We start from the raw sequence: 15,842 nt of genomic DNA, 5'->3' as shown, positions 1-15,842 counted from the left end.
TGTCTCTGTGGCGCAATCGGTTAGCGCGTTCGGCTGTTAACCGAAAGGTTGGTGGTTCGAGTCCACCCAGGGACGTTGCACCCTTTTGCTTCAGTAGTAAGCTACAGTTGAAGAAGTTTTTGCATTTGTGCTAAGCATCTCCCTCAAGTAAAAGCCATTTTGCTGACGATGTTTTGAATTCACGAGACAAACTGGAGAAAAACCTTCTGGATGAGATAGGATAAACAAAACTTCCTTCGAGCCGGAATTGAACCAGCGACCTAAGGATTGCTAATTTAGAGCTACAGTCCTCCGCTCTACCAGCTGAGCTATCGAAGGATTGTTGAAAGCCCACTAGGTTTGGCCATGGGTGCCACGAGCAGGTGGTAAAAATGATTCATTCAACCCAGCGAAAAAGGAATTCAGCGGTAGTATTGGAGAATGCGGGCATCGATCCCGCTACCTCTCGCATGCTAAGCGAGCGCTCTACCACTTGAGCTAATCCCCCAAACCTGGCAAACATATCGTCAGTTTCACGTCACACCAGGTCACAATTTTCATATACAATCACACATGCCAGTGCAAGCTTTTTTTTTTTTTTTTTTTTTTTTAAGTGTGGATTCCATTTTTGCATACTGGAAGAACATTTAAGGAGTCTACAACGTGATTGGTGCCCTACAAATACAGTTGGGCAACTTTCTAGCAACCCCTTTCTATGTACATGGAGAATCAAATTGGGGACAGTGAAAAAAACTTGCATAGTTTGAAGAAAAAAGTTGCGATGTAGCACAATCCCAAAAGAGAACCATTGACCTTTTATGGCTTTGTTTGTTTATAGAAACTGCTGAGAGGTCGTGAAGGCCTTCTGGTCCTTTGGCACAAGTTGATCCAGGATTCAGGGTTTTGACCAGTAATTTTTGAGCCAAAACGCGTTTGCTTTTGACAGAAGCTACACCAACCAGCACAATACCAATGTTTACCTTGGCATTGCTTTTGTATTGCGGACTAACCCTACTAAGTTTCAAACAATAACTGATGAGCAGCAAATGGTTTAGATGAAGTGTTGAAAAAGCTAAGAACGCTTCTCTTCGTTTTTTTCTCCTTTTTGTGGTTGCTAAACTGTAAGAAGAGAGTAGAGCATGAGCTTGAACACAAAACATTAAAAGAGAATAAACGCAACACCAATGGTGAAAAAGCAAGCCATGCGTTGGCCGGGAATCGAACCCGGGTCAATTGCTTGGAAGGCAGCTATGCTCACCACTATACCACCAACGCTTACGTAAGCGCGCATTTTTTTTTTACATTTTCTGCAATAACAGTAAACGTTCTAGCAAATCCTTTCTAAGTACATGGAGAATCAAACTGGGGGAGAGTGAAAAAAGTTGTGATGTAGCACAATCCCAAGGAGAACCATTGACCTTTTATGGTTTGTTTATAGAAAATTTTGAGACGTCGTAAAGGCCTTCTGGTCCTTTAGCGGCACGAGTTGAACTGGGATTCAGGGTTTTAACCAGTGTTTTTTTGAGCCAAAAGGGTTTGCTGTAGACAGGGGCATTTAGAGGAAATGTAATGATGAAGAGTATAAAACACAACCGTTTAGCAGAGGATGGTTTCGATCCATCGACCTCTGGGTTATGGGCCCAGCACACTTCCGCTGCGCCACTCTGCTTATGGTGGAGGATGCTCAGAGTTGAAGTCTAATTACTGCCTGCCTTCTGGTCTATGTCATGTAATTTATCAGCCATTTCTTATCTGTTGGCAACTAAATTATTCTTGGTGCTTTGCAAATGTTTGTTTTTGTTGAAAATCATGTCTCTGTGGCGCAATCGGTTAGCGCGTTCGGCTGTTAACCGAAAGGTTGGTGGTTCGAGTCCACCCAGGGACGTTGCACCCTTTTGCTTCAGTTGAAGAAGTTTTTGCATTTGTGCTAAGCATCTCCCTCAAGTAAAAGCCATTTTGCTGACGATGTTTTGAATTCACGAGACAAACTGGAGAAAAACCTTCTGGATGAGATAGGATAAACAAAACTTCCTTCGAGCCGGAATTGAACCAGCGACCTAAGGATTGCTAATTTAGAGCTACAGTCCTCCGCTCTACCAGCTGAGCTATCGAAGGATTGTTGAAAGCCCACTAGGTTTGGCCATGGGTGCCACGAGCAGGTGGTAAAAATGATTCATTCAACCCAGCGAAAAAGGAATTCAGCGGTAGTATTGGAGAATGCGGGCATCGATCCCGCTACCTCTCGCATGCTAAGCGAGCGCTCTACCACTTGAGCTAATCCCCCAAACCTGGCAAACATATCGTCAGTTTCACGTCACACCAGGTCACAATTTTCATATACAATCACACATGCCAGTGCAAGCTTTTTTTTTTTTTTTTTTTTTTTAAGTGTGGATTCCATTTTTGCATACTGGAAGAACATTTAAGGAGTCTACAACGTGATTGGTGCCCTACAAATACAGTTGGGCAACTTTCTAGCAACCCCTTTCTATGTACATGGAGAATCAAATTGGGGACAGTGAAAAAAACTTGCATAGTTTGAAGAAAAAAGTTGCGATGTAGCACAATCCCAAAAGAGAACCATTGACCTTTTATGGCTTTGTTTGTTTATAGAAACTGCTGAGAGGTCGTGAAGGCCTTCTGGTCCTTTGGCACAAGTTGATCCAGGATTCAGGGTTTTGACCAGTAATTTTTGAGCCAAAACGCGTTTGCTTTTGACAGAAGCTACACCAACCAGCACAATACCAATGTTTACCTTGGCATTGCTTTTGTATTGCGGACTAACCCTACTAAGTTTCAAACAATAACTGATGAGCAGCAAATGGTTTAGATGAAGTGTTGAAAAAGCTAAGAACGCTTCTCTTCGTTTTTTTCTCCTTTTTGTGGTTGCTAAACTGTAAGAAGAGAGTAGAGCATGAGCTTGAACACAAAACATTAAAAGAGAATAAACGCAACACCAATGGTGAAAAAGCAAGCCATGCGTTGGCCGGGAATCGAACCCGGGTCAATTGCTTGGAAGGCAGCTATGCTCACCACTATACCACCAACGCTTACGTAAGCGCGCATTTTTTTTTTACATTTTCTGCAATAACAGTAAACGTTCTAGCAAATCCTTTCTAAGTACATGGAGAATCAAACTGGGGGAGAGTGAAAAAAGTTGTGATGTAGCACAATCCCAAGGAGAACCATTGACCTTTTATGGTTTGTTTATAGAAAATTTTGAGACGTCGTAAAGGCCTTCTGGTCCTTTAGCGGCACGAGTTGAACTGGGATTCAGGGTTTTAACCAGTGTTTTTTTGAGCCAAAAGGGTTTGCTGTAGACAGGGGCATTTAGAGGAAATGTAATGATGAAGAGTATAAAACACAACCGTTTAGCAGAGGATGGTTTCGATCCATCGACCTCTGGGTTATGGGCCCAGCACACTTCCGCTGCGCCACTCTGCTTATGGTGGAGGATGCTCAGAGTTGAAGTCTAATTACTGCCTGCCTTCTGGTCTATGTCATGTAATTTATCAGCCATTTCTTATCTGTTGGCAACTAAATTATTCTTGGTGCTTTGCAAATGTTTGTTTTTGTTGAAAATCATGTCTCTGTGGCGCAATCGGTTAGCGCGTTCGGCTGTTAACCGAAAGGTTGGTGGTTCGAGTCCACCCAGGGACGTTGCACCCTTTTGCTTCAGTTGAAGAAGTTTTTGCATTTGTGCTAAGCATCTCCCTCAAGTAAAAGCCATTTTGCTGACGATGTTTTGAATTCACGAGACAAACTGGAGAAAAACCTTCTGGATGAGATAGGATAAACAAAACTTCCTTCGAGCCGGAATTGAACCAGCGACCTAAGGATTGCTAATTTAGAGCTACAGTCCTCCGCTCTACCAGCTGAGCTATCGAAGGATTGTTGAAAGCCCACTAGGTTTGGCCATGGGTGCCACGAGCAGGTGGTAAAAATGATTCATTCAACCCAGCGAAAAAGGAATTCAGCGGTAGTATTGGAGAATGCGGGCATCGATCCCGCTACCTCTCGCATGCTAAGCGAGCGCTCTACCACTTGAGCTAATCCCCCAAACCTGGCAAACATATCGTCAGTTTCACGTCACACCAGGTCACAATTTTCATATACAATCACACATGCCAGTGCAAGCTTTTTTTTTTTTTTTTTTTTTTTAAGTGTGGATTCCATTTTTGCATACTGGAAGAACATTTAAGGAGTCTACAACGTGATTGGTGCCCTACAAATACAGTTGGGCAACTTTCTAGCAACCCCTTTCTATGTACATGGAGAATCAAATTGGGGACAGTGAAAAAAACTTGCATAGTTTGAAGAAAAAAGTTGCGATGTAGCACAATCCCAAAAGAGAACCATTGACCTTTTATGGCTTTGTTTGTTTATAGAAACTGCTGAGAGGTCGTGAAGGCCTTCTGGTCCTTTGGCACAAGTTGATCCAGGATTCAGGGTTTTGACCAGTAATTTTTGAGCCAAAACGCGTTTGCTTTTGACAGAAGCTACACCAACCAGCACAATACCAATGTTTACCTTGGCATTGCTTTTGTATTGCGGACTAACCCTACTAAGTTTCAAACAATAACTGATGAGCAGCAAATGGTTTAGATGAAGTGTTGAAAAAGCTAAGAACGCTTCTCTTCGTTTTTTTCTCCTTTTTGTGGTTGCTAAACTGTAAGAAGAGAGTAGAGCATGAGCTTGAACACAAAACATTAAAAGAGAATAAACGCAACACCAATGGTGAAAAAGCAAGCCATGCGTTGGCCGGGAATCGAACCCGGGTCAATTGCTTGGAAGGCAGCTATGCTCACCACTATACCACCAACGCTTACGTAAGCGCGCATTTTTTTTTTACATTTTCTGCAATAACAGTAAACGTTCTAGCAAATCCTTTCTAAGTACATGGAGAATCAAACTGGGGGAGAGTGAAAAAAGTTGTGATGTAGCACAATCCCAAGGAGAACCATTGACCTTTTATGGTTTGTTTATAGAAAATTTTGAGACGTCGTAAAGGCCTTCTGGTCCTTTAGCGGCACGAGTTGAACTGGGATTCAGGGTTTTAACCAGTGTTTTTTTGAGCCAAAAGGGTTTGCTGTAGACAGGGGCATTTAGAGGAAATGTAATGATGAAGAGTATAAAACACAACCGTTTAGCAGAGGATGGTTTCGATCCATCGACCTCTGGGTTATGGGCCCAGCACGCTTCCGCTGCGCCACTCTGCTTATGGTGGAGGATGCTCAGAGTTGAAGTCTAATTACTGCCTGCCTTCTGGTCTATGTCATGTAATTTATCAGCCATTTCTTATCTGTTGGCAACTAAATTATTCTTGGTGCTTTGCAAATGTTTGTTTTTGTTGAAAATCATGTCTCTGTGGCGCAATCGGTTAGCGCGTTCGGCTGTTAACCGAAAGGTTGGTGGTTCGAGTCCACCCAGGGACGTTGCACCCTTTTGCTTCAGTTGAAGAAGTTTTTGCATTTGTGCTAAGCATCTCCCTCAAGTAAAAGCCATTTTGCTGACGATGTTTTGAATTCACGAGACAAACTGGAGAAAAACCTTCTGGATGAGATAGGATAAACAAAACTTCCTTCGAGCCGGAATTGAACCAGCGACCTAAGGATTGCTAATTTAGAGCTACAGTCCTCCGCTCTACCAGCTGAGCTATCGAAGGATTGTTGAAAGCCCACTAGGTTTGGCCATGGGTGCCACGAGCAGGTGGTAAAAATGATTCATTCAACCCAGCGAAAAAGGAATTCAGCGGTAGTATTGGAGAATGCGGGCATCGATCCCGCTACCTCTCGCATGCTAAGCGAGCGCTCTACCACTTGAGCTAATCCCCCAAACCTGGCAAACATATCGTCAGTTTCACGTCACACCAGGTCACAATTTTCATATACAATCACACATGCCAGTGCAAGCTTTTTTTTTTTTTTTTTTTTTTTAAGTGTGGATTCCATTTTTGCATACTGGAAGAACATTTAAGGAGTCTACAACGTGATTGGTGCCCTACAAATACAGTTGGGCAACTTTCTAGCAACCCCTTTCTATGTACATGGAGAATCAAATTGGGGACAGTGAAAAAAACTTGCATAGTTTGAAGAAAAAAGTTGCGATGTAGCACAATCCCAAAAGAGAACCATTGACCTTTTATGGCTTTGTTTGTTTATAGAAACTGCTGAGAGGTCGTGAAGGCCTTCTGGTCCTTTGGCACAAGTTGATCCAGGATTCAGGGTTTTGACCAGTAATTTTTGAGCCAAAACGCGTTTGCTTTTGACAGAAGCTACACCAACCAGCACAATACCAATGTTTACCTTGGCATTGCTTTTGTATTGCGGACTAACCCTACTAAGTTTCAAACAATAACTGATGAGCAGCAAATGGTTTAGATGAAGTGTTGAAAAAGCTAAGAACGCTTCTCTTCGTTTTTTTCTCCTTTTTGTGGTTGCTAAACTGTAAGAAGAGAGTAGAGCATGAGCTTGAACACAAAACATTAAAAGAGAATAAACGCAACACCAATGGTGAAAAAGCAAGCCATGCGTTGGCCGGGAATCGAACCCGGGTCAATTGCTTGGAAGGCAGCTATGCTCACCACTATACCACCAACGCTTACGTAAGCGCGCATTTTTTTTTTACATTTTCTGCAATAACAGTAAACGTTCTAGCAAATCCTTTCTAAGTACATGGAGAATCAAACTGGGGGAGAGTGAAAAAAGTTGTGATGTAGCACAATCCCAAGGAGAACCATTGACCTTTTATGGTTTGTTTATAGAAAATTTTGAGACGTCGTAAAGGCCTTCTGGTCCTTTAGCGGCACGAGTTGAACTGGGATTCAGGGTTTTAACCAGTGTTTTTTTGAGCCAAAAGGGTTTGCTGTAGACAGGGGCATTTAGAGGAAATGTAATGATGAAGAGTATAAAACACAACCGTTTAGCAGAGGATGGTTTCGATCCATCGACCTCTGGGTTATGGGCCCAGCACACTTCCGCTGCGCCACTCTGCTTATGGTGGAGGATGCTCAGAGTTGAAGTCTAATTACTGCCTGCCTTCTGGTCTATGTCATGTAATTTATCAGCCATTTCTTATCTGTTGGCAACTAAATTATTCTTGGTGCTTTGCAAATGTTTGTTTTTGTTGAAAATCATGTCTCTGTGGCGCAATCGGTTAGCGCGTTCGGCTGTTAACCGAAAGGTTGGTGGTTCGAGTCCACCCAGGGACGTTGCACCCTTTTGCTTCAGTTGAAGAAGTTTTTGCATTTGTGCTAAGCATCTCCCTCAAGTAAAAGCCATTTTGCTGACGATGTTTTGAATTCACGAGACAAACTGGAGAAAAACCTTCTGGATGAGATAGGATAAACAAAACTTCCTTCGAGCCGGAATTGAACCAGCGACCTAAGGATTGCTAATTTAGAGCTACAGTCCTCCGCTCTACCAGCTGAGCTATCGAAGGATTGTTGAAAGCCCACTAGGTTTGGCCATGGGTGCCACGAGCAGGTGGTAAAAATGATTCATTCAACCCAGCGAAAAAGGAATTCAGCGGTAGTATTGGAGAATGCGGGCATCGATCCCGCTACCTCTCGCATGCTAAGCGAGCGCTCTACCACTTGAGCTAATCCCCCAAACCTGGCAAACATATCGTCAGTTTCACGTCACACCAGGTCACAATTTTCATATACAATCACACATGCCAGTGCAAGCTTTTTTTTTTTTTTTTTTTTTTTAAGTGTGGATTCCATTTTTGCATACTGGAAGAACATTTAAGGAGTCTACAACGTGATTGGTGCCCTACAAATACAGTTGGGCAACTTTCTAGCAACCCCTTTCTATGTACATGGAGAATCAAATTGGGGACAGTGAAAAAAACTTGCATAGTTTGAAGAAAAAAGTTGTGATGTAGCACAATCCCAAAAGAGAACCATTGACCTTTTATGGCTTTGTTTGTTTATAGAAACTGCTGAGAGGTCGTGAAGGCCTTCTGGTCCTTTGGCACAAGTTGATCCAGGATTCAGGGTTTTGACCAGTAATTTTTGAGCCAAAACGCGTTTGCTTTTGACAGAAGCTACACCAACCAGCACAATACCAATGTTTACCTTGGCATTGCTTTTGTATTGCGGACTAACCCTACTAAGTTTCAAACAATAACTGATGAGCAGCAAATGGTTTAGATGAAGTGTTGAAAAAGCTAAGAACGCTTCTCTTCGTTTTTTTCTCCTTTTTGTGGTTGCTAAACTGTAAGAAGAGAGTAGAGCATGAGCTTGAACACAAAACATTAAAAGAGAATAAACGCAACACCAATGGTGAAAAAGCAAGCCATGCGTTGGCCGGGAATCGAACCCGGGTCAATTGCTTGGAAGGCAGCTATGCTCACCACTATACCACCAACGCTTACGTAAGCGCGCATTTTTTTTTTACATTTTCTGCAATAACAGTAAACGTTCTAGCAAATCCTTTCTAAGTACATGGAGAATCAAACTGGGGGAGAGTGAAAAAAGTTGTGATGTAGCACAATCCCAAGGAGAACCATTGACCTTTTATGGTTTGTTTATAGAAAATTTTGAGACGTCGTAAAGGCCTTCTGGTCCTTTAGCGGCACGAGTTGAACTGGGATTCAGGGTTTTAACCAGTGTTTTTTTGAGCCAAAAGGGTTTGCTGTAGACAGGGGCATTTAGAGGAAATGTAATGATGAAGAGTATAAAACACAACCGTTTAGCAGAGGATGGTTTCGATCCATCGACCTCTGGGTTATGGGCCCAGCACGCTTCCGCTGCGCCACTCTGCTTATGGTGGAGGATGCTCAGAGTTGAAGTCTAATTACTGCCTGCCTTCTGGTCTATGTCATGTAATTTATCAGCCATTTCTTATCTGTTGGCAACTAAATTATTCTTGGTGCTTTGCAAATGTTTGTTTTTGTTGAAAATCATGTCTCTGTGGCGCAATCGGTTAGCGCGTTCGGCTGTTAACCGAAAGGTTGGTGGTTCGAGTCCACCCAGGGACGTTGCACCCTTTTGCTTCAGTAGTAAGCTACAGTTGAAGAAGTTTTTGCATTTGTGCTAAGCATCTCCCTCAAGTAAAAGCCATTTTGCTGACGATGTTTTGAATTCACGAGACAAACTGGAGAAAAACCTTCTGGATGAGATAGGATAAACAAAACTTCCTTCGAGCCGGAATTGAACCAGCGACCTAAGGATTGCTAATTTAGAGCTACAGTCCTCCGCTCTACCAGCTGAGCTATCGAAGGATTGTTGAAAGCCCACTAGGTTTGGCCATGGGTGCCACGAGCAGGTGGTAAAAATGATTCATTCAACCCAGCGAAAAAGGAATTCAGCGGTAGTATTGGAGAATGCGGGCATCGATCCCGCTACCTCTCGCATGCTAAGCGAGCGCTCTACCACTTGAGCTAATCCCCCAAACCTGGCAAACATATCGTCAGTTTCACGTCACACCAGGTCACACTTTTCATATACAATCACACATGCCAGTGCAAGCTTTTTTTTTTTTTTTTTTTTTTTAAGTGTGGATTCCATTTTTGCATACTGGAAGAACATTTAAGGAGTCTACAACGTGATTGGTGCCCTACAAATACAGTTGGGCAACTTTCTAGCAACCCCTTTCTATGTACATGGAGAATCAAATTGGGGACAGTGAAAAAAACTTGCATAGTTTGAAGAAAAAAGTTGCGATGTAGCACAATCCCAAAAGAGAACCATTGACCTTTTATGGCTTTGTTTGTTTATAGAAACTGCTGAGAGGTCGTGAAGGCCTTCTGGTCCTTTGGCACAAGTTGATCCAGGATTCAGGGTTTTGACCAGTAATTTTTGAGCCAAAACGCGTTTGCTTTTGACAGAAGCTACACCAACCAGCACAATACCAATGTTTACCTTGGCATTGCTTTTGTATTGCGGACTAACCCTACTAAGTTTCAAACAATAACTGATGAGCAGCAAATGGTTTAGATGAAGTGTTGAAAAAGCTAAGAACGCTTCTCTTCGTTTTTTTCTCCTTTTTGTGGTTGCTAAACTGTAAGAAGAGAGTAGAGCATGAGCTTGAACACAAAACATTAAAAGAGAATAAACGCAACACCAATGGTGAAAAAGCAAGCCATGCGTTGGCCGGGAATCGAACCCGGGTCAACTGCTTGGAAGGCAGCTATGCTCACCACTATACCACCAACGCTTACGTAAGCGCGCATTTTTTTTTTACATTTTCTGCAATAACAGTAAACGTTCTAGCAAATCCTTTCTAAGTACATGGAGAATCAAACTGGGGGAGAGTGAAAAAAGTTGTGATGTAGCACAATCCCAAGGAGAACCATTGACCTTTTATGGTTTGTTTATAGAAAATTTTGAGACGTCGTAAAGGCCTTCTGGTCCTTTAGCGGCACGAGTTGAACTGGGATTCAGGGTTTTAACCAGTGTTTTTTTGAGCCAAAAGGGTTTGCTGTAGACAGGGGCATTTAGATGAAATGTAATGATGAAGAGTATAAAACACAACCGTTTAGCAGAGGATGGTTTCGATCCATCGACCTCTGGGTTATGGGCCCAGCACGCTTCCGCTGCGCCACTCTGCTTATGGTGGAGGATGCTCAGAGTTGAAGTCTAATTACTGCCTGCCTTCTGGTCTATGTCATGTAATTTATCAGCCATTTCTTATCTGTTGGCAACTAAATTATTCTTGGTGCTTTGCAAATGTTTGTTTTTGTTGAAAATCATGTCTCTGTGGCGCAATCGGTTAGCGCGTTCGGCTGTTAACCGAAAGGTTGGTGGTTCGAGTCCACCCAGGGACGTTGCACCCTTTTGCTTCAGTTGAAGAAGTTTTTGCATTTGTGCTAAGCATCTCCCTCAAGTAAAAGCCATTTTGCTGACGATGTTTTGAATTCACGAGACAAACTGGAGAAAAACCTTCTGGATGAGATAGGATAAACAAAACTTCCTTCGAGCCGGAATTGAACCAGCGACCTAAGGATTGCTAATTTAGAGCTACAGTCCTCCGCTCTACCAGCTGAGCTATCGAAGGATTGTTGAAAGCCCACTAGGTTTGGCCATGGGTGCCACGAGCAGGTGGTAAAAATGATTCATTCAACCCAGCGAAAAAGGAATTCAGCGGTAGTATTGGAGAATGCGGGCATCGATCCCGCTACCTCTCGCATGCTAAGCGAGCGCTCTACCACTTGAGCTAATCCCCCAAACCTGGCAAACATATCGTCAGTTTCACGTCACACCAGGTCACAATTTTCATATACAATCACACATGCCAGTGCAAGCTTTTTTTTTTTTTTTTTTTTTTTAAGTGTGGATTCCATTTTTGCATACTGGAAGAACATTTAAGGAGTCTACAACGTGATTGGTGCCCTACAAATACAGTTGGGCAACTTTCTAGCAACCCCTTTCTATGTACATGGAGAATCAAATTGGGGACAGTGAAAAAAACTTGCATAGTTTGAAGAAAAAAGTTGCGATGTAGCACAATCCCAAAAGAGAACCATTGACCTTTTATGGCTTTGTTTGTTTATAGAAACTGCTGAGAGGTCGTGAAGGCCTTCTGGTCCTTTGGCACAAGTTGATCCAGGATTCAGGGTTTTGACCAGTAATTTTTGAGCCAAAACGCGTTTGCTTTTGACAGAAGCTACACCAACCAGCACAATACCAATGTTTACCTTGGCATTGCTTTTGTATTGCGGACTAACCCTACTAAGTTTCAAACAATAACTGATGAGCAGCAAATGGTTTAGATGAAGTGTTGAAAAAGCTAAGAACGCTTCTCTTCGTTTTTTTCTCCTTTTTGTGGTTGCTAAACTGTAAGAAGAGAGTAGAGCATGAGCTTGAACACAAAACATTAAAAGAGAATAAACGCAACACCAATGGTGAAAAAGCAAGCCATGCGTTGGCCGGGAATCGAACCCGGGTCAACTGCTTGGAAGGCAGCTATGCTCACCACTATACCACCAACGCTTACGTAAGCGCGCATTTTTTTTTTACATTTTCTGCAATAACAGTAAACGTTCTAGCAAATCCTTTCTAAGTACATGGAGAATCAAACTGGGGGAGAGTGAAAAAAGTTGTGATGTAGCACAATCCCAAGGAGAACCATTGACCTTTTATGGTTTGTTTATAGAAAATTTTGAGACGTCGTAAAGGCCTTCTGGTCCTTTAGCGGCATGAGTTGAACTGGGATTCAGGGTTTTAACCAGTGTTTTTTTGAGCCAAAAGGGTTTGCTGTAGACAGGGGCATTTAGATGAAATGTAATGATGAAGAGTATAAAACACAACCGTTTAGCAGAGGATGGTTTCGATCCATCGACCTCTGGGTTATGGGCCCAGCACGCTTCCGCTGCGCCACTCTGCTTATGGTGGAGGATGCTCAGAGTTGAAGTCTAATTACTGCCTGCCTTCTGGTCTATGTCATGTAATTTATCAGCCATTTCTTATCTGTTGGCAACTAAATTATTCTTGGTGCTTTGCAAATGTTTGTTTTTGTTGAAAATCATGTCTCTGTGGCGCAATCGGTTAGCGCGTTCGGCTGTTAACCGAAAGGTTGGTGGTTCGAGTCCACCCAGGGACGTTGCACCCTTTTGCTTCAGTTGAAGAAGTTTTTGCATTTGTGCTAAGCATCTCCCTCAAGTAAAAGCCATTTTGCTGACGATGTTTTGAATTCACGAGACAAACTGGAGAAAAACCTTCTGGATGAGATAGGATAAACAAAACTTCCTTCGAGCCGGAATTGTACCAGCGACCTAAGGATTGCTAATTTAGAGCTACAGTCCTCCGCTCTACCAGCTGAGCTATCGAAGGATTGTTGAAAGCCCACTAGGTTTGGCCATGGGTGCCACGAGCAGGTGGTAAAAATGATTCATTCAACCCAGCGAAAAAGGAATTCAGCGGTAGTATTGGAGAATGCGGGCATCGATCCCGCTACCTCTCGCATGCTAAGCGAGCGCTCTACCACTTGAGCTAATCCCCCAAACCTGGCAAACATATCGTCAGTTTCACGTCACACCAGGTCACAATTTTCATATACAATCACACATGCCAGTGCAAGCTTTTTTTTTTTTTTTTTTTTTTTTAATTGTGGATTCCATTTTTGCATACTGGAAGAACATTTAAGGAGTCTACAACGTGATTGGTGCCCTACAAATACAGTTGGGCAACTTTCTAGCAACCCCTTTCTATGTACATGGAGAATCAAATTGGGGACAGTGAAAAAAACTTGCATAGTTTGAAGAAAAAAGTTGCGATGTAGCACAATCCCAAAAGAGAACCATTGACCTTTTATGGCTTTGTTTGTTTATAGAAACTGCTGAGAGGTCGTGAAGGCCTTCTGGTCCTTTGGCACAAGTTGATCCAGGATTCAGGGTTTTGACCAGTAATTTTTGAGCCAAAACGCGTTTGCTTTTGACAGAAGCTACACCAACCAGCACAATACCAATGTTTACCTTGGCATTGCTTTTGTATTGCGGACTAACCCTACTAAGTTTCAAACAATAACTGATGAGCAGCAAATGGTTTAGATGAAGTGTTGAAAAAGCTAAGAACGCTTCTCTTCGTTTTTTTCTCCTTTTTGTGGTTGCTAAACTGTAAGAAGAGAGTAGAGCATGAGCTTGAACACAAAACATTAAAAGAGAATAAACGCAACACCAATGGTGAAAAAGCAAGCCATGCGTTGGCCGGGAATCGAACCCGGGTCAACTGCTTGGAAGGCAGCTATGCTCACCACTATACCACCAACGCTTACGTAAGCGCGCATTTTTTTTTTACATTTTCTGCAATAACAGTAAACGTTCTAGCAAATCCTTTCTAAGTACATGGAGAATCAAACTGGGGGAGAGTGAAAAAAGTTGTGATGTAGCACAATCCCAAGGAGAACCATTGACCTTTTATGGTTTGTTTATAGAAAATTTTGAGACGTCGTAAAGGCCTTCTGGTCCTTTAGCGGCATGAGTTGAACTGGGATTCAGGGTTTTAACCAGTGTTTTTTTGAGCCAAAAGGGTTTGCTGTAGACAGGGGCATTTAGATGAAATGTAATGATGAAGAGTATAAAACACAACCGTTTAGCAGAGGATGGTTTCGATCCATCGACCTCTGGGTTATGGGCCCAGCACGCTTCCGCTGCGCCACTCTGCTTATGGTGGAGGATGCTCAGAGTTGAAGTCTAATTACTGCCTGCCTTCTGGTCTATGTCATGTAATTTATCAGCCATTTCTTATCTGTTGGCAACTAAATTATTCTTGGTGCTTTGCAAATGTTTGTTTTTGTTGAAAATCATGTCTCTGTGGCGCAATCGGTTAGCGCGTTCGGCTGTTAACCGAAAGGTTGGTGGTTCGAGTCCACCCAGGGACGTTGCACCCTTTTGCTTCAGTTGAAGAAGTTTTTGCATTTGTGCTAAGCATCTCCCTCAAGTAAAAGCCATTTTGCTGACGATGTTTTGAATTCACGAGACAAACTGGAGAAAAACCTTCTGGATGAGATAGGATAAACAAAACTTCCTTCGAGCCGGAATTGAACCAGCGACCTAAGGATTGCTAATTTAGAGCTACAGTCCTCCGCTCTACCAGCTGAGCTATCGAAGGATTGTTGAAAGCCCACTAGGTTTGGCCATGGGTGCCACGAGCAGGTGGTAAAAATGATTCATTCAACCCAGCGAAAAAGGAATTCAGCGGTAGTATTGGAGAATGCGGGCATCGATCCCGCTACCTCTCGCATGCTAAGCGAGCGCTCTACCACTTGAGCTAATCCCCCAAACCTGGCAAACATATCGTCAGTTTCACGTCACACCAGGTCACAATTTTCATATACAATCACACACGCCAGTGCAAGCTTTTTTTTTTTTTTTTTTTTTTTTAAGTGTGGATTCCATTTTTGCATACTGGAAGAACATTTAAGGAGTCTACAACGTGATTGGTGCCCTACAAATACAGTTGGGCAACTTTCTAGCAACCCCTTTCTATGTACATGGAGAATCAAATTGGGGACAGTGAAAAAAACTTGCATAGTTTGAAGAAAAAAGTTGCGATGTAGCACAATCCCAAAAGAGAACCATTGACCTTTTATGGCTTTGTTTGTTTATAGAAACTGCTGAGAGGTCGTGAAGGCCTTCTGGTCCTTTGGCACAAGTTGATCCAGGATTCAGGGTTTTGACCAGTAATTTTTGAGCCAAAACGCGTTTGCTTTTGACAGAAGCTACACCAACCAGCACAATACCAATGTTTACCTTGGCATTGCTTTTGTATTGCGGACTAACCCTACTAAGTTTCAAACAATAACTGATGAGCAGCAAATGGTTTAGATGAAGTGTTGAAAAAGCTAAGAACGCTTCTCTTCGTTTTTTTCTCCTTTTTGTGGTTGCTAAACTGTAAGAAGAGAGTAGAGCATGAGCTTGAACACAAAACATTAAAAGAGAATAAACGCAACACCAATGGTGAAAAAGCAAGCCATGCGTTGGCCGGGAATCGAACCCGGGTCAACTGCTTGGAAGGCAGCTATGCTCACCACTATACCACCAACGCTTACGTAAGCGCGCATTTTTTTTTTACATTTTCTGCAATAACAGTAAACGTTCTAGCAAATCCTTTCTAAGTACATGGAGAATCAAACTGGGGGAGAGTGAAAAAAGTTGTGATGTAGCACAATCCCAAGGAGAACCATTGACCTTTTATGGTTTGTTTATAGAAAATTTTGAGACGTCGTAAAGGCCTTCTGGTCCTTTAGCGGCATGAGTTGAACTGGGATTCAGGGTTTTAACCAGTGTTTTTTTGAGCCAAAAGGGTTTGCTGTAGACAGGGGCATTTAGATGAAATGTAATGATGAAGAGTATAAAACACAACCGTTTAGCAGAGGATGGTTTCGATCCATCGACCTCTGGGTTATGGGCCCAGCACG

General features: G+C 42.6%; 30 non-coding genes across 30 annotated transcripts; 9 read left to right on the top strand and 21 right to left on the bottom strand.

Annotated features, from left to right (window-relative positions):
* The first annotated feature begins 1 nt into the window (after position 1).
* On the top strand, positions 2-75 carry TRNAN-GUU (transfer RNA asparagine (anticodon GUU)). The gene has a single exon. It is a non-coding gene; the product is annotated as a tRNA-Asn (tRNA).
* A 157-nt stretch (positions 76-232) lies between these two features.
* TRNAY-GUA (transfer RNA tyrosine (anticodon GUA)) lies at positions 233-318 on the bottom strand. Its single transcript is given in 2 exon segments — positions 233-268; positions 282-318. It is a non-coding gene; the product is annotated as a tRNA-Tyr (tRNA).
* Positions 319-414: 96 nt separating this feature from the next.
* On the bottom strand, positions 415-487 carry TRNAA-AGC (transfer RNA alanine (anticodon AGC)). Its single transcript has one exon. It is a non-coding gene; the product is annotated as a tRNA-Ala (tRNA).
* A 1,303-nt stretch (positions 488-1,790) lies between these two features.
* Positions 1,791-1,864, top strand: TRNAN-GUU (transfer RNA asparagine (anticodon GUU)). Its single transcript has one exon. It is a non-coding gene; the product is annotated as a tRNA-Asn (tRNA).
* Positions 1,865-2,008: 144 nt separating this feature from the next.
* On the bottom strand, positions 2,009-2,094 carry TRNAY-GUA (transfer RNA tyrosine (anticodon GUA)). Its single transcript is given in 2 exon segments — positions 2,009-2,044; positions 2,058-2,094. It is a non-coding gene; the product is annotated as a tRNA-Tyr (tRNA).
* A 96-nt stretch (positions 2,095-2,190) lies between these two features.
* On the bottom strand, positions 2,191-2,263 carry TRNAA-AGC (transfer RNA alanine (anticodon AGC)). Its single transcript has one exon. It is a non-coding gene; the product is annotated as a tRNA-Ala (tRNA).
* A 1,302-nt stretch (positions 2,264-3,565) lies between these two features.
* TRNAN-GUU (transfer RNA asparagine (anticodon GUU)) lies at positions 3,566-3,639 on the top strand. The gene has a single exon. It is a non-coding gene; the product is annotated as a tRNA-Asn (tRNA).
* A 144-nt stretch (positions 3,640-3,783) lies between these two features.
* Positions 3,784-3,869, bottom strand: TRNAY-GUA (transfer RNA tyrosine (anticodon GUA)). The gene is given in 2 exon segments: positions 3,784-3,819; positions 3,833-3,869. It is a non-coding gene; the product is annotated as a tRNA-Tyr (tRNA).
* A 96-nt stretch (positions 3,870-3,965) lies between these two features.
* TRNAA-AGC (transfer RNA alanine (anticodon AGC)) lies at positions 3,966-4,038 on the bottom strand. Its single transcript has one exon. It is a non-coding gene; the product is annotated as a tRNA-Ala (tRNA).
* Positions 4,039-5,340: 1,302 nt separating this feature from the next.
* On the top strand, positions 5,341-5,414 carry TRNAN-GUU (transfer RNA asparagine (anticodon GUU)). Its single transcript has one exon. It is a non-coding gene; the product is annotated as a tRNA-Asn (tRNA).
* Positions 5,415-5,558: 144 nt separating this feature from the next.
* TRNAY-GUA (transfer RNA tyrosine (anticodon GUA)) lies at positions 5,559-5,644 on the bottom strand. Its single transcript is given in 2 exon segments — positions 5,559-5,594; positions 5,608-5,644. It is a non-coding gene; the product is annotated as a tRNA-Tyr (tRNA).
* Positions 5,645-5,740: 96 nt separating this feature from the next.
* On the bottom strand, positions 5,741-5,813 carry TRNAA-AGC (transfer RNA alanine (anticodon AGC)). The gene has a single exon. It is a non-coding gene; the product is annotated as a tRNA-Ala (tRNA).
* Positions 5,814-7,115: 1,302 nt separating this feature from the next.
* Positions 7,116-7,189, top strand: TRNAN-GUU (transfer RNA asparagine (anticodon GUU)). Its single transcript has one exon. It is a non-coding gene; the product is annotated as a tRNA-Asn (tRNA).
* A 144-nt stretch (positions 7,190-7,333) lies between these two features.
* On the bottom strand, positions 7,334-7,419 carry TRNAY-GUA (transfer RNA tyrosine (anticodon GUA)). The gene is given in 2 exon segments: positions 7,334-7,369; positions 7,383-7,419. It is a non-coding gene; the product is annotated as a tRNA-Tyr (tRNA).
* Positions 7,420-7,515: 96 nt separating this feature from the next.
* Positions 7,516-7,588, bottom strand: TRNAA-AGC (transfer RNA alanine (anticodon AGC)). The gene has a single exon. It is a non-coding gene; the product is annotated as a tRNA-Ala (tRNA).
* Positions 7,589-8,890: 1,302 nt separating this feature from the next.
* TRNAN-GUU (transfer RNA asparagine (anticodon GUU)) lies at positions 8,891-8,964 on the top strand. Its single transcript has one exon. It is a non-coding gene; the product is annotated as a tRNA-Asn (tRNA).
* A 157-nt stretch (positions 8,965-9,121) lies between these two features.
* On the bottom strand, positions 9,122-9,207 carry TRNAY-GUA (transfer RNA tyrosine (anticodon GUA)). Its single transcript is given in 2 exon segments — positions 9,122-9,157; positions 9,171-9,207. It is a non-coding gene; the product is annotated as a tRNA-Tyr (tRNA).
* A 96-nt stretch (positions 9,208-9,303) lies between these two features.
* Positions 9,304-9,376, bottom strand: TRNAA-AGC (transfer RNA alanine (anticodon AGC)). The gene has a single exon. It is a non-coding gene; the product is annotated as a tRNA-Ala (tRNA).
* A 694-nt stretch (positions 9,377-10,070) lies between these two features.
* On the bottom strand, positions 10,071-10,142 carry TRNAG-UCC (transfer RNA glycine (anticodon UCC)). The gene has a single exon. It is a non-coding gene; the product is annotated as a tRNA-Gly (tRNA).
* A 536-nt stretch (positions 10,143-10,678) lies between these two features.
* Positions 10,679-10,752, top strand: TRNAN-GUU (transfer RNA asparagine (anticodon GUU)). Its single transcript has one exon. It is a non-coding gene; the product is annotated as a tRNA-Asn (tRNA).
* A 144-nt stretch (positions 10,753-10,896) lies between these two features.
* Positions 10,897-10,982, bottom strand: TRNAY-GUA (transfer RNA tyrosine (anticodon GUA)). The gene is given in 2 exon segments: positions 10,897-10,932; positions 10,946-10,982. It is a non-coding gene; the product is annotated as a tRNA-Tyr (tRNA).
* Positions 10,983-11,078: 96 nt separating this feature from the next.
* Positions 11,079-11,151, bottom strand: TRNAA-AGC (transfer RNA alanine (anticodon AGC)). Its single transcript has one exon. It is a non-coding gene; the product is annotated as a tRNA-Ala (tRNA).
* A 694-nt stretch (positions 11,152-11,845) lies between these two features.
* TRNAG-UCC (transfer RNA glycine (anticodon UCC)) lies at positions 11,846-11,917 on the bottom strand. The gene has a single exon. It is a non-coding gene; the product is annotated as a tRNA-Gly (tRNA).
* Positions 11,918-12,453: 536 nt separating this feature from the next.
* On the top strand, positions 12,454-12,527 carry TRNAN-GUU (transfer RNA asparagine (anticodon GUU)). Its single transcript has one exon. It is a non-coding gene; the product is annotated as a tRNA-Asn (tRNA).
* Positions 12,528-12,853: 326 nt separating this feature from the next.
* On the bottom strand, positions 12,854-12,926 carry TRNAA-AGC (transfer RNA alanine (anticodon AGC)). The gene has a single exon. It is a non-coding gene; the product is annotated as a tRNA-Ala (tRNA).
* A 695-nt stretch (positions 12,927-13,621) lies between these two features.
* TRNAG-UCC (transfer RNA glycine (anticodon UCC)) lies at positions 13,622-13,693 on the bottom strand. Its single transcript has one exon. It is a non-coding gene; the product is annotated as a tRNA-Gly (tRNA).
* A 536-nt stretch (positions 13,694-14,229) lies between these two features.
* On the top strand, positions 14,230-14,303 carry TRNAN-GUU (transfer RNA asparagine (anticodon GUU)). The gene has a single exon. It is a non-coding gene; the product is annotated as a tRNA-Asn (tRNA).
* Positions 14,304-14,447: 144 nt separating this feature from the next.
* On the bottom strand, positions 14,448-14,533 carry TRNAY-GUA (transfer RNA tyrosine (anticodon GUA)). The gene is given in 2 exon segments: positions 14,448-14,483; positions 14,497-14,533. It is a non-coding gene; the product is annotated as a tRNA-Tyr (tRNA).
* Positions 14,534-14,629: 96 nt separating this feature from the next.
* On the bottom strand, positions 14,630-14,702 carry TRNAA-AGC (transfer RNA alanine (anticodon AGC)). Its single transcript has one exon. It is a non-coding gene; the product is annotated as a tRNA-Ala (tRNA).
* A 695-nt stretch (positions 14,703-15,397) lies between these two features.
* TRNAG-UCC (transfer RNA glycine (anticodon UCC)) lies at positions 15,398-15,469 on the bottom strand. The gene has a single exon. It is a non-coding gene; the product is annotated as a tRNA-Gly (tRNA).
* Positions 15,470-15,842: the final 373 nt, after the last annotated feature.

This window comes from Ranitomeya imitator, chromosome 5 (assembly GCF_032444005.1).
Source record: "Ranitomeya imitator isolate aRanImi1 chromosome 5, aRanImi1.pri, whole genome shotgun sequence".
Taxonomy (NCBI): domain Eukaryota; kingdom Metazoa; phylum Chordata; class Amphibia; order Anura; family Dendrobatidae; genus Ranitomeya; species Ranitomeya imitator.
Note: the sequence above shows the minus strand (reverse complement) of the source record. Positions and strands in the feature narration are given on the sequence as shown.